Source organism: Mirounga angustirostris, unplaced genomic scaffold, assembly GCF_029215605.1.
Source record: "Mirounga angustirostris isolate CCGP_5_RB_7025 unplaced genomic scaffold, mMirAng1.0.hap1 SCAF_1, whole genome shotgun sequence".
In the NCBI taxonomy this organism is placed as follows: domain Eukaryota; kingdom Metazoa; phylum Chordata; class Mammalia; order Carnivora; family Phocidae; genus Mirounga; species Mirounga angustirostris.
The window spans coordinates 97,580,136-97,594,682 of record NW_026991709.1 but is presented as its reverse complement, the minus strand read 5'-3'; the positions used below and the strand labels follow the sequence as shown (position 1 = coordinate 97,594,682).

Below are 14,547 nucleotides of genomic sequence, written 5' to 3'. Positions count from 1 at the left end.
TTCTCTCCTTGAGAAATGTTTCTATAAGACCCTAGGACTGACTCAAGTTCCTTCTAAGTTGTATTCCACAGAAGTCTATTTTCATTCATGGTGTAGCCCTTATCACTGTGCATGGTAAATTGCTATTTGCTGCTTTCTTTCAGCAGTAAGTGGTATCTCCTCGATGGTAGGACTGCATTTTTTCTGCAGTGTATTTCTATTGACTCTACAGCATTTAGCACAGTGCCTGGCTTATAATTAGTGCTCAACAGTTTTTTCAATGAATAAATTATAAAATATAGAGATGTGGGGTAAAATTTAATATAAAATATTTGATTTTTTATAATCATAATTTTTTGTTCATAATATTGTATGAAGCAGAGAGGGACTAGAACCAGATGCCCAAATAATGGTGTAATCATATCACAACAATAATGATTATGTAGTTTATTTTAATCTGCCTGAATAATAGTCAAAATGGATGAAATATTGTTCTGATTGTTTTAATGACCAAACTGGGTTCTTCCCGTGGCTGTGTTGATTGAGTATGCAAAACTCAGTCATTAAATTAGAGAAGAATAGTGTGACTCGAACACTGTAATCTTATAGAAACAACTATCATTTTATGTGGGCTATTTGGGGAGGTGGATGGATAACATTAAGCCCGTATAACTGAAAATAGGTAAAAAAATAACGAAACCCAATTTCTATGTGGTTTCAATTAAAAAACTTTGAATTTTTTTTCAACTTTTAGGTCAAGACCACATGGTTGCCAAATTTGAATATTCATGGCTCTCTTGTGTGGCATACTAAATACAACTTAAATAAAGGACATTTTTCAAGTTTTTGTTGTTGTTGTTGTTATATAATAAAAACATAGGACAAATGAGTAGATTTTAAAGATTTTTTTTGACATTCAAGATGCTTTAAAATATGTTACTTCCTGGGGCGCCTGGGTGGCTCAGTTGGTTAAGCGGCTGCCTTCGGCTCAGGTCATGATCTCCAGATCCTGGGATTGAGCCCCACATCTGGCTCCCTGCTCAGCAGAGAGCCTGCCTCTCCCTCTCCCTCTGCCTGCCACTCTGCCTACTTGTGCTCTCTCTTTCTCTGTCAAATAAATAAATAAAATCTTTAAAAAAAAATATGTTACTTCCCTACCTCTGAAACTAATAATATGCTATTTGTTAATTAATTGAATTTAAATAAAATAAAATAAAATAAATATCTTACTTCCCATTTTGTATGTATCTATATAATCGCACATGCATAACTGTTTAGATCCAATGCTCATGTTTAGCTTAAGTTTAGCAAGGGTACATAAGGCCAATATTTGTTGGGTATATTTTCCTCTAAATATCTCATCCATATTACCATGTATTTTTATAATCCAAGCACAGCATACTTTCATATTATAGTATCTTCCAAAGTAAAGTACATAATATGACAAATTCTCTAAGAAAAGTGACATGGTTTTTGTGATTATCAAACTTATAATAGTAAAAGTTGACTTTAAGCATGTCTAGTAGAGCATGGCACTTAGTTAAATTTCCTGAACTGTTAAGCTTCAAAAACAAAAAGTGGGTGTGCCTGGGTGGCTCAGTTGGTTAAGCATCTGCCTTCACTCAGGTCGTGATCCCAAGGTCCTGGGATTGAGTCCCACATTGGGCTCCCTGCTCCCCGGGGAGCCTGCTTCTCCTTCCCCTTGTTCTTGCTCTCTCTCTCTCCCTCTCAAATAAATAAATAAAATCTTGAAAAAAAAAAAGTGCTACCAAGCTAAGTATTCTTTTGTTATCATAATTTATTGGAAAATGCCCCTATTTGTTTGGTATTTTAAAGAAGTTAGTAGAGTTTTAAACATTCCTTGGATGATACCTATATTTATGATTATCAATAATATTAAAAATTACTGTTCTTAATCGTGCTTACTATATGATAGACATTGTATTAGGTGATTTTGAAAAAAAAATCTCTAGTTTTACATCAATTATAGAAATTGATATTTGTTTTGGAGACAAAAATAGTAAGTTTCAGGCAGGCTATATTCTTGCATGCTGAATTTTTAAAAATAAATCTCTGATAATAACAGTTTTATTATCTATAGTTATACTCAGTATGAATTAAGGATAATATTTTTCTGTTCAAGTAGTGATTTTCTAGCAGCCGATTCCAATTCACACAGCAAATGTTTATGAAAGTTTTCCATATTGTCCGTACTGAGAAGACTATGGCGCCACTCAAAATATCTTAGTATATTTAGTGTCTTGGAAGTGTGCAGATTCCTAGTACTTACACTTCCTTCATTTGTGTGCTAATGTATTTTGATGGATTCTCCCTATACTTTGCATAGTTTTCTCACTTTACAACATTTGTTTCTATTTTCTCCTTGGGTGTGTTATTTTGTTGCTAGTGTTTCAGTTTTGAGGCTAGGCTGTGAAAGTGGGACAAATAGCACTAGCCACTGGGAGTAGGATGCACGGTGTCCTCAGCCCTGCCTGGGTGGCAATTCGGAGAATCAAGTTCCTCCACTTGAAATTAATAGTAAGTTGTTAGGTATTGGTATCCTTAGCAGTATTTGAAGCAAGCTGTTATTCCTTCTGTCTCTTTTAAAAAGTTTTGTTCGGGGCGCCTGGGTGGCTCAGTTGGTTAAGTGACTGCCTTCGGCTCAGGTCATGATCCTGGAGTCCCGGGATCGAGTCCCGCATCGGGCTCCCTGCTCGGCGGGGAGTCTGCTTCTCCCTCTGACCCTCCTCCCTCTCATGCTCTCTGTCTCTCATTCTCTCTGTCTCAAATAAATTAAAAAAAAAAAAAAAAATCTTAAAAAGTTTTGTTCTTGGTGTGGAGCTCTTAGCTCAAAGGACAGACTGTGGAAACATCAGAAGATAAAAGTAAGGGGAAACTTTTGGAAGACTAGAAACAGCGAACTCAGTGTTAATGCATTAAAACACGCAGTTAGTGAGTACCCCTTTTTTTGAAAAACTAAACATTTTACTTAAGAGTCATGAGTTAAATTGACTGACATTTATTTCATAGTGATGATTAATAAAATAAAGCTACACAATTAAAGCTAAAATAGATACCCATAAATCATTATTTTTAAAAAAGAATCAGTCATGATAACAGCAACAATGTTAAATATTAATTAGTAGAATATACCAACTCAAGAAATGAAGCAATCTTGCTGGAAGTGGAAGACCCAAATTGCAAATGAATCTAAAGTTGAGAGATTTAGATCTCCATTTAATATGCAGTTACAATCGCCACAGAAAAGGTGAAATTAGAAATAACTGCATATGCAAGTGGAGGTCTAATTCTTTTTCTTAAATTTTTAAAAGATTTTATTTATTTATTTGAGAGAGAGGGAGAAATAGAGATTACAAGCAGGGGAGAGGCAGAGAGAGAGGGAGAAGCAGACTCCCTGCTGAGCTGGGAGCCCCATATGGGGCTGGATCCCAGGATCTGGAGATCATGACCTGAGCCGAAGGCAGACGCTTAACCATCTGAGCCACCCAGGCGCCCCCTAGTTCTTCTTTTAACTAAATTTTCATTTAATACCAAAGGACAACAATCTGAAACAGAAGTGAAGACGTATCTACCTATATATTTATGAACAGATGCCCCACCTTGTGCAAATATATATTCATGAAGAGATGCCCCACCTTGTGCAAACATGCCTAACACAGTGTAAGTGTGTGGGGGTGTAGAGAGCAAAGTGGAGGCTCTCATGTCAAGCAGGAGCCCATGTCAAGCAATGACACGAGCAGTTAAAGATACGGCAATTAAAAGATATTTTCAGGACCAGCATCGGCTGACACCCCAGAACTGATGATGAGCAGAACCAGAGGAGGTCTGCAGGGGCCCAAGACCAATGAAATGCCTTTAAAAATGGGAGGATTTTGGCAGCAAACTGACTCTTCAGACCTGACCTATGTCTGACCACTTAAAAAAGGCAACTACCACCGAAGGCTCTGTTTGACTGATCCCCGAACAGAACTGAGATCCTTCACTGCTTGAACATCAGAAGCAGTAGGTGCCCAGAGCTGACCTGGGCCATACCGAGGCCTTATCTCAACTGTGTGCCTACAGACTAACTTTGTGTTTGGTTCAGTTAACTTCCTGCACCCTCTGTTATCTTGTTGGTTGTGTGGTTTGTCTAATGTCCTGCTCTGTGTGCTGTGTAAGAGGCCAAGTTTTATCACATAGTGAATTGTCATTGAATTTGCGATCCTGAACCTGCTTTATAATTGTGATTAATTTTGCTTTATGATTGAATAAAGCTGACACTGTGGAAAGACACAACTTGTTGTGTGAGCCTTCATAGTGTGCTCGTGACGGGGAGATTCAAGAATGTGGCATAAGTGGAAAAATAATAAAATAATTTTACTGACATGAGAGAAGTCTTGCATGAACAGACAGTGGTAATGTTTCGGTAATAACTGAATTCTCTACACCTACAAAAAAACAAAACAAAACAAAAACCCTCAACTGGCTAAAGAAATTAATTTGATTTTCTCTTCAAAAATTCCCTTCTTGGATTTCTGTTTTTAGCATTAAAATTTTAATTTGTAAATTTGAAATAAAGATAATTTAATCTGATAATTAAGACATTATTTCCTCAGCAAGATGGGAGGCTACATGGATAGCCATTGTTTTACCTTCCCGTTTTTTTTTTTTTTTTAGATTTTATTTATTTATTTGAGAGATGGAGAAAGAGTGAGCACACAGAGAGAGGGAAAGGGAGAAGCCTGCTGAGTAGAGCCTGACTTGGGACTCCACCCCAGGACCCTGGGATCATGACCTGATCAGAAGGCAGGTGCTTAACCGACTGAGCCACCCAGGCGCCCTTGTTTTACCTTCCTATTGTGTGGAGTGTCAGTCTCAGCCCGGAATTATGAGTAAGTACTGAGCAGAATGGGGATTAGAAAATAATAGTTAAAACAGTAAAATCTAGAGTGACAAGTTAGTTAGGTGATCTAGTGGAAAAAAATGGGCTTTGGTGTCAGAACAACTTCCTCAAATTTCTCATTTCAAATCATGTCCAGTCATTTGACTTTGCCCAACTTAACTCACCCCATCTCGTCATTTAGTTAGTAGAGATAATAACATCTTAGCAAATTTGTTATGGAAATCATGTGGGTTAACATGTGAAAGCACTGAGACCAGAGCTAGAAATCTGAGAAAGATTCCTTTATTTCCTTTCTTCTCCTTGTCATTCATTCTCTATAGACTCTTTTTAATATAGATTGGTTCAAAAGTTCAGAGTATGTTCAGGTTGGATCCTGAAGTCCCTGTGAATACCAACTTTCAAGAACAGGTAATTTATCAGGAACAAACAGAAATTTATATAAATATAATTTATATATATATTTATATATATAAATAAATAATTTTGGTCTTTATCCATTCTTAACACTTTGGTACCACATCTGAAATGTACAATTTTAGAATAGTTAAACAGTTTGAAAAGAAAAAAATACTATAATATCCTCATCCAAAGATTTCTTAGATATGAATCCATAACTGGATAAAAGCTGGATCTCATAAATCTTTTACTTTTTTGTTGTTCTACTACAAATCTTGAAATACAAACATACTTATCACCATTTATATTCTATGTTTAAGTCTGAGTTATTAATTTGCTCTTGTTGACATGATAATCTAGTTACATTTATTTCACATGCTAGATATAGGAAAACTATAAAACTATTATAGTTTCAAATAAACAGCATGTTCAAATTTTAAACTGTGTTTAGATAGGCATTTCTAATTTTGTGGATTATAGTATCTTTATTTCTTTTTAATTTATCTCTTGCATTGTGTTCATAACTCAACTAATCTAGAGGACCAGAGAAATAAAAAAGAAAATTAAATATTTTACATAAATGTTTCCGTATGTATTTGTTTACTAGTTATTTATAATATAACTGTTATTTATTTGCACGGTCTTTAATGTGGTATTTTCCCATGATGAAAAATGTTTAACTAATACTCCATAGAAAGAAACATAATACGGTGAATAGGCATGCACGCTAATAGTGTGGGATGGTGTGCCTTCTTAAATAAGGAGTATACTGTAGTCATGAACAGACTGTGCTGCAAAGCATTGAACATCGGCATTAGTTCCTCCAGATTTTGTTTAGACCCCCTTTCCAAGTTATTTATCATTTCAAGTTATTAAACATGTTCAGATGCTCTTCATAATGGCATAGGATTTCCACAGTTCTCTAACTGCTAGACAATCTTTACTTTCATTTTCAGCTATTCAATATATTCTCCACATATATTTTTTGTCAGGGTTTTCGTTCAAAACTTTTTTTTTTTTATCAGGATAAAAAAATGATAGAAAGAGAAGCTACTGTGAATTTAACAATACAAACTGCAAAATTATGATCAGTCAGCGCTCTATGGCATGTTGATAAACAAGAAATAAGTTCACTTTGATGATTTATCAATACAATTTCAAAGATACTTTGTAGGTAGAATCTTTGTGATGTTGAAATAATTTTTATATTCTTTTAGGTATTGAATTGTCAAATATTTGTGTTGATCATTTTCCTACAATCATCTTTTATCTCTTCTGGTTTTCTTCCTTATTAAGTAAATAATTTTTGGCTCCTAATCACTAAAGATTGAAGATCAATTCTGATTTTTCCATCTTATTTTCCATTTGTAGATATCTGATTATATCAAGAGTAGGTTCACAATGAGAGAACTTAAATATGTATACCAATATTTGGTAAAGTCAATAATGCTTTCCAAAATAAAGGTAAGTGATCTTTAACTTAATCACAATGAAAAGCAGATTGAGAGCATATTCTGTTTAAACCATAATTAATCTACCATTTAGATTCACTTATTTACACAAAGTCTTTCCCTAGTCCAAAAAATGAAGAAGAAAAGCTAAAACACAATGTCAAAATAAATTTCTAACCCCAAAATGGGAGTTGTTTCTGCTTGGGGTGCTAGGTCAGCAAAACAAACTCAGATAATTTTTGTGTCCCTGTAAGTACTCCACTTGACCAGAAACATCCAGTCAGCTGATTCCCAGTACCAAGCTAACTCTTGGCTTATTTCTTTTGTTTCTTGATCTTTCTAAATAAAGTTGGATATGTAAACCCAGCCAGTAAAGTCCTATCTCCATGTTGTTGCTTCTAAAGCTCTAGAAAACTTGCTCTTGCCCAAACATCCCTGGGGAAGAATGCTCCACTGTTGATAGATAGGCACTGTATACTCCCCCCCAACCCATGGATTGTTTTCCCTTAAATAAAGGACATCAAACTTGTTACGAAATTGTTTCATCTTTGTTATTTGACAATAAATATAAATTCGTAAGTTTTAAACCAATTTTCTGTAAATGTCTTAACATAAGAAAGGCCAATTATAAAAATGATGTTCAATTTAATGTTTAAAAGTTAATAATTTTTCTCACTGTTACGTTACTTATTCATTACATATAAATGATCTCTATTGTACTAATAGTAGAAAAGGAACGTAATTAAATAGAGAAGGTATAAAACAATGTGGCTAATTGTAATAATTTAGGTAGAGATCAAAAAGCCAATCTTAATTTACACGTAGTCTATTATAATCCTAAGTAATAGAATATCTGAACCCAAATTTGATGGAGATGACAAGATTAGGACTTGTACGTCCTTGAATTTTAATCAATTTTATAACCATTAGGTTTCTTTGACTTCCACAATGTTTACTTTGTGATAAAACCCCTTATATAATTACAAGGTCTGAATAATTTATTTCTAATAACTCAAATTTATAAGTAAGCAGAGCATTGTAAATTGTTATTTTTAGTAATAAATAATTTGAAAATGAAATTTGAGATTGCAGACTCCAGTGTTGTAAATAGAATTAGTTTGAAAATCCTGCAAATATTGTGTTTTCTGGTTTATGTTATTTTCCCCTCATTCTTTATTTCAGGGTTCATTAATATGATTCAAAAGTCTTAAAAAAAAGTCTTCATGAATAAATTGTACTATTTTATAAAACATTCATTTCCCAGAGGTTATCTTTTCTTAGGTGGAAAAGGAGAGTAAAAGATTCAAAAATAAACAATAAAACAAACTCAAATGCATATTCAGAGCTTTGGAGATTCAGGCTGAGGGAGAAGAAAATCTTATTTCTGTTCTAATGTTAATATTTAGATCAACTTTTGCCCTTATGACGTTAATCCTTACTTACCTCAGCTCAGGACACTTAAATCCTAAACTTGCAAACTGAGCCCTGTCTAGCCCTAGAGCTAATCCTGAGAAATGTAGCCAGGACTTTAGAAATGCAGGGCGTCCCTTGAAAGCCCCATTCTCCAACTCCTGCTGGTCTGATACAGTTGTGAGGGCCACCTCACTACAATGTTCTGTATTTCCTTCTGTTTTTCCTACTGACTTAACGGGCCCTTTGCCGAACTTCCCTCTGACACCTTTCTCACCTTTTGCCAAACCCTGCTCCAACTGAGAACACTTTGTGTAGGCCATCTGACTTACAGTTAGAGTTACCAGATTTAGCAAGAATGAAACAGGACAACAACAGAACAGAACTCCTAGTTAAATATGAATTTGTTGTTTAGCTCAACAACACGTAATTTAATTCTTTTAGTATAGTATGTCCCGTGCAAATTTATGGGACATGCTTAACACTAAGAAGAACTATCTGTTGTTTAGCTGAAATTCACATTTAACTAGGTATCCTGTACTTTATTTGGCAATGCTACCTGTAATATGTGTCTGGAAATATGTCAGCTATTTTGCATAAAGTTTTTTTCGAATTACCATGCCCACCAGGAGATAGGTATTGGCACTCCCATATTAAAGATGAGAAAACTAAGGACAAAAGGGATGCAATTATTTGCTCTTTCCCTTCCCCAATGGCACACACAAATTCTAATAGAGAGGGAGCAAAGTATAGGGAAGAGAGAGGTCCCTGTGTTCTCCCATCAGACTATAGGATTCAAATTGGATCTCTGGTTTTCATTAATACCTGTAGAATTTGGGGCAGCTTGAGCTCTGTAAGTTTCAGTGCCCTATCACACCACCTGTTGGTCACCACCATACTTCCTTAGAGAGTTGCATAATGGAAGTAAAGTCCTAAGCGGACAGCGAGCACATGTTATTAGCATAATCCGAAAGCTAGTCAGTACTTTCTTAAGTAGATTTTGACCACACAATAAGGCCAAATTATTATTACTTATAAGTCATACGCAAAGCGTGTTACTTAAGGCCTCAGTTATTTTAATTATAATCACATTCATCTTATTTTAACAAATTAATTTTCCTGGCAAGCATTGCGCAGTGTTTCCTTGAAAGTGAAAGGACACCAAAAAGGCACCACACAGCATGCTATTTGATCTCAGGGTCAATATTTCATTACCACGGGCACCAGCTGAACAGGGAAAGGATGGGACTTTGAGTAGGGAAGGAATAGTGGCCCCAACTAGGCTCTGAGGGTATTTCAGGTATACAGACACTGAGACAGAACAAAAATAAAGATAAGGAAGAATATCTAGATGCCCTGTCCCAACTGCTAGGGTGAATTTTTTTTTTTTTTAAAGACTTTATTTATTTATTTGAGAGAGAGAGAATGAGAGAGAGCACATGAGAGGGGGGAGGGTCAGAGGGAGAAGCAGACTCCCCGCCGATCAGGGAGCCCGATGCGGGACTCGATCCAGGGACTCCAGGATCATGACCCGAGCCAAAGGTAGTCGCTTAACCAACTGAGCCACCCAGGCACCCCGAAAATGTTTTTCTAATAATTACATTGTAACCACAGAAAATAGAAAATAACCACCAAAAAAAAAAAAAAAAAAAAGATCAGGCCTCGAAGAAGTTAACGATAAAGATTAACCAGACCTAGCAAACCTATCTATAGATCATAGATGTCACAGAAAACAGAAGCAGACTCTCACACAATGTATAAGCATCATGTCTGCTTCCAGATCACTGACCTAACCACCAGCAAGTTCCTGGTAAAATTCTAATAAAAGGCCAGAGATAAAAACCCTTGGTGGCAACCTGGTCAACCCCTCTCACTCCTGAGAGCTTTTTCCATACCCTTGCTTAATAAAACTCTATGCTCTGCCCACTCTCCTTTGTCCTGGAGATTCATTCTTGGACTCCGTGAGACAAGAACCTCGCTCCCCTGCCTCATAGCTAGCATATCAGAGGTTATTTTCCCCCTACTTGCTTCTCTTGCTGTTCCTATGACCTCTCAGACTGTTGCAAAGTTGCTTGCTTTCTGTCTTAGCTCTCAAAAGACTACTACTTCTGATTTGTCTCTCATTTTAAAAAGTAAAGGAATAATCCTTTTAGGATTTAGGGCACATTACAAGCCAAAAGATTCCAAATGATGAAATACCACCTTCTTGGTGGAATAAATATCAAAGAAGTATTTCTTGATAGCTTTTTTTTTTTTTTTTGATGTGCAGAATATTTGGGTGGTGGTTTTGTTTATTTTCCCTTTGTTTCCCAACTCTTGATTCCTTAGTTTGTGCACTGCTACATCCAAGTTACCAACAGCCTGACTTCTAACCAAGTGGTTTGCATTATATGGAGATGTATCGTTTTCTAAAACAGAAAATAAACAAATGAATACAATTAGGTAGATGATTATGATGCTGATACAAAACCCAAATAGTCACATTAATCACTCACTGTACCAGTCCCATCAGCACACAGACATGTTGCAATATCTCCCATTAAAAAAGCAAAAAAGCAAAAACTGGTGTACCTAGAGCCATTTTAAAATAAAGCCTGAGGGATGCCTGGGTGGCTCAGTCGTTAAGCGTCTGCCTTCGGCTCAGGTCATGATTCCAGGTCCTGGGATCAAGCCCCACATTGGGCTCCCTGCTCCGCAGGAAGCCTGCTTCTCCCTCTCCCACTCCCCCTGCTTGTGTTTCAGCTCTTGCTGTCTCTCTCTCTGTCAAATAAATAAATAAAATCTTTAAAACAAAACAAAACAAAAAATAAATAAATAAAATAAAATAAAGCCTGAGCAGCCACCGCAGAGAAACTGCCTTCTGTGCCCTTGTTTGCTCTGGGCCAAACCTCTGCACTGGCTAAGAAAGCAAGTGTTCTAAGCAATTGTTTCAGAAATCAGTGGGACAACAGATATCCTGGTCACAGACTGAGACTTGTGGACTTTCTGAAGATAAAATCAACAGTCCATTAATGTATAACCCGGAGTGGTTTGCGACTTAACACCAGAGAAAGCTTGTTAACACCCATAGAAAAACTTTCTTTTCTTCAACTCATGTAATTGCCCCCTTGCCTTTCCTCATAAAACTGCCCTGGTTTCACCTGCAAGTGAAACACTATTTGGGTCTCTACCTGAGTCTGTGCTCCCCGAATTGCAATTCTTTGATCTCAAATAAAAGCTCCTTTGCCTCTCATCCTGGCTCTTAATTTTAAGTTGACACAAAGAGGCTCCTGCTCTCTGTTTTCCCTACATCCCAGACTTGATCTCCCTGTTCGACTTCAGGGAAAGTAAAGTCCCATCCTTTCCCTCTTTGAAAAATAGATTCAAATTGAAATTTCTAATTCCTCTTCTCCCTTTCTTTTTGGAATCTATCCATTAAAGTTTTCGTTCCCAAACATTCCATCAAAAATCCTATGTCTTTGCCACCAATAATCTCCACATTTCCAAACCCACAGACCTTTGTGTACAGTTTCATATAGTTTTCATTATACTCATTCTATATTTGATACTTTTATTACCCCTTGCTTGAAACGTTTTCTTCATTTGCTCTTGGCGAGATCATTTGTTCTCCTAGTTGCCCTTCTGAGTCCTTGGCTACTCATTCTCTCTCCTGGTTGCTCTTCTTCCTCTGGGCCTCTGGCCTAGGAGTGCTCAGGCATCTGCTCTGTCCACAACCTCTATCCATCTCGTGGCTTTAAATACCATCTTCATGCCCTTAGATACCAGGTTTATATCTTGAACCCCTACCTTTCTAGTTCTAGAACTAGAACCCCTGAATTCTAGACTACAGTGTCGGAATTGTTATTTTATTGCTCCAAGTGTCTGTTAAGATAGACCCCTTAAACTTAAAATGTTTAAAATGGTGCTTTTGGTTACAAGATCCCATTGGTATCCTTATTTCAGAAATTGGCACCTCTGGTGGCTCAGGTCAAAAACTTTGGGATATCCTTGCCATCACTTACTCTCTCATATCCCACACCCAATCTATTAGCAAATCCTGCCAGATCATCCTTCAAAGTATGGTCATACCTTGTTTTTTTTTGTTTTTGTGTTTTTTTAAGATTTTATTTATTTATTTGACAGAAAGAGAGACAGCGAGAGGGGGAACACAAGCAGGGCAGTGGGAGAGGGAGAAGTAGGCTTCCTGCTGAGCAGGGAGCCTGATGCGGGGCTCCATCCCAGGACCCTGGGATCATGACCTGAGCCGAAGGCAGACGCTTAACAACTGAGCCACCCAGGCGCCCCGGTCATACCTTGTTTTATTGTGCTTCTCTTTGTTGCCCTTTACAGATACTGCATTTTTTACAATTGAAGGTTTGTGGCAACCCTGCCTCAAGCAAGGCTATTGGCGTATTTTTTACAACAGCATTTGCTCACTTTGAGTCTCTCTGCGTCGCATTTGGTAATTCTCACTATATGGCGATTTTTTTTCATTATTATTATATTTGTTATGGTGATCTGTGATCAGTGACCTTTGATGTTACTATCATAACTGTTTTGGGCCACCATAAGTGGTGCCCTATAAGACAGAGAACTTAATCAAGAAATGTATGTATTCTGTGGTGCCCTACCGACCTGCTAGTCTCCCATTTCTCACTCTCTCTTCAAGCCTGCATAATATATGCCCAACCATACAAAAATTTTTAACTTGTGATTAACAAGTGCTCTATAAAAAGTGTAGATTTTCATATCAAGGAGTTTTATGAAATGTCTAATTTTCATACCTCCAGAAACATTGTGAAACCAGTAAAAGCATGACTGAAATTACGGCTTTTAAACAAAACATGGAATTCTAACACCTGTGATATCATTGGGTTATTATGTTGGTTTGTAACGGTTTATCAGATAAAATATATTTTTGTAGCTAATATTTTAACTCTAGTCACAAAAACAAATATTATTTCGGTATCAATCCTTAGAAATTGATACACCAAAAATAATGTAATTTGTACAAGATAAAGACTCAGTTGCTTTTATATAACAGAGGTCTGTGGACAAGTTAATACTGACATTTCATTCACCATAAATCTACCGATTATCCTATCAGGTTCATAGTATTTATCATGTTATTAGGAAGGGGTCTAGGTAAAATATTAACACATAAAAAATAAAAATAGGGTGGAGTTATGCTTTTTAGCACTTACTTGGATCTTGAATGCTATTGACTGGGAAGGAAAATTGAAGCAAGAATAATTTCTTGGAACTCATAAATCTGACCAAACACATTTTAGTTATATCTGGCTATGAAACAGTCAGAAAAGTAGTATTTTATACAGTAAAATATTTAAAATCACATTTTGGTTACAGCATTTTGTTACTTAGTGAAATATGACATATTATTTCATACCTGACAGGTCTTTTGAAGTATTGCATATATATGTTACTGAAATTATGACTTTGATTTTTAAAATAATAATGGATTAATTCCAATTTCAGACTGAACTTCAGATTTACAAGTGCACTGAATGTTATAATTTTTTCCAAATACAGAAAACATTTGGAAAACCATACAGAACAAATCACATTGTTATTTCCAAGTAAATGGATGCTGTCAGTGTGATTTTCCATGTTTTAATGAGCCCCCTTATACTATAAAAACATTAGTTCTCCCCTACTTCATTGTGATAAAGTATTTCAAAACTTAGTCAAATGTATTTTGGTTTTATAGCTATCTTCATAGATGCAGCCCTTTGGGGGGATCAGGTTTCTCCTTCTCATACCACTATCACTGATGGTAAAATACCACTGCACTCTGAAACGGTTTTGCAAGTGATCTTATGCACACTTTAAACTGTCCCATAATGTAGGGCGCCTGGGTGGCTCAGTTGGTTAAGCGACTGCCTTCGGCTCAGGTCATGATCCTGGAGTCCCTGGATCGAGTCCCGCATCGGGCTCCCTGCTCGGCGGGGAGCCTGCTTCTCCCTCTCCCACTCCCCCCTGCTTGTGTTCCCTCTCTCGCTGTGTCTCTCTCTGTCAAATAAATAAATAAAATCTTTAAAAATAATAATAATAAAATAAAATAAACTGTCCCATAATGTAATTCCTCCTTCTCAAATAAGTTACACTAATGCATGCATATTTTTTTTAAATCTACTTTTATATTTTATCTATTAGACTTAAAGTACTTTACACTGCAGCTACTACTCATTGTTTTATTCCTTATGGAGTAATTTCTCACCTAATTCCTCAGCAGGGTCGGGGGAGGCAGGCAGAATTTGGGAAGTGAGAGAACACTGATGCTGTCATGATAGCAATAAAATAAATCCAAGGGGATTGGAACCCTGACCCTTTTGCAAAGTCATCAAAATGTTTCAGTTAGGTTAATTATAATAATGTACCACAAATAATTAGAGAATCAGAGGGTAAGGA

General features: G+C 36.4%; 1 protein-coding gene across 1 annotated transcript in view; it reads right to left on the bottom strand.

Moving 5' to 3' along the window:
* BCHE (butyrylcholinesterase) overlaps positions 1-14,547 on the bottom strand; it is a 64,204-nt gene that overhangs the window by 31,099 nt on the left and 18,558 nt on the right. The window lies entirely within an intron of this gene.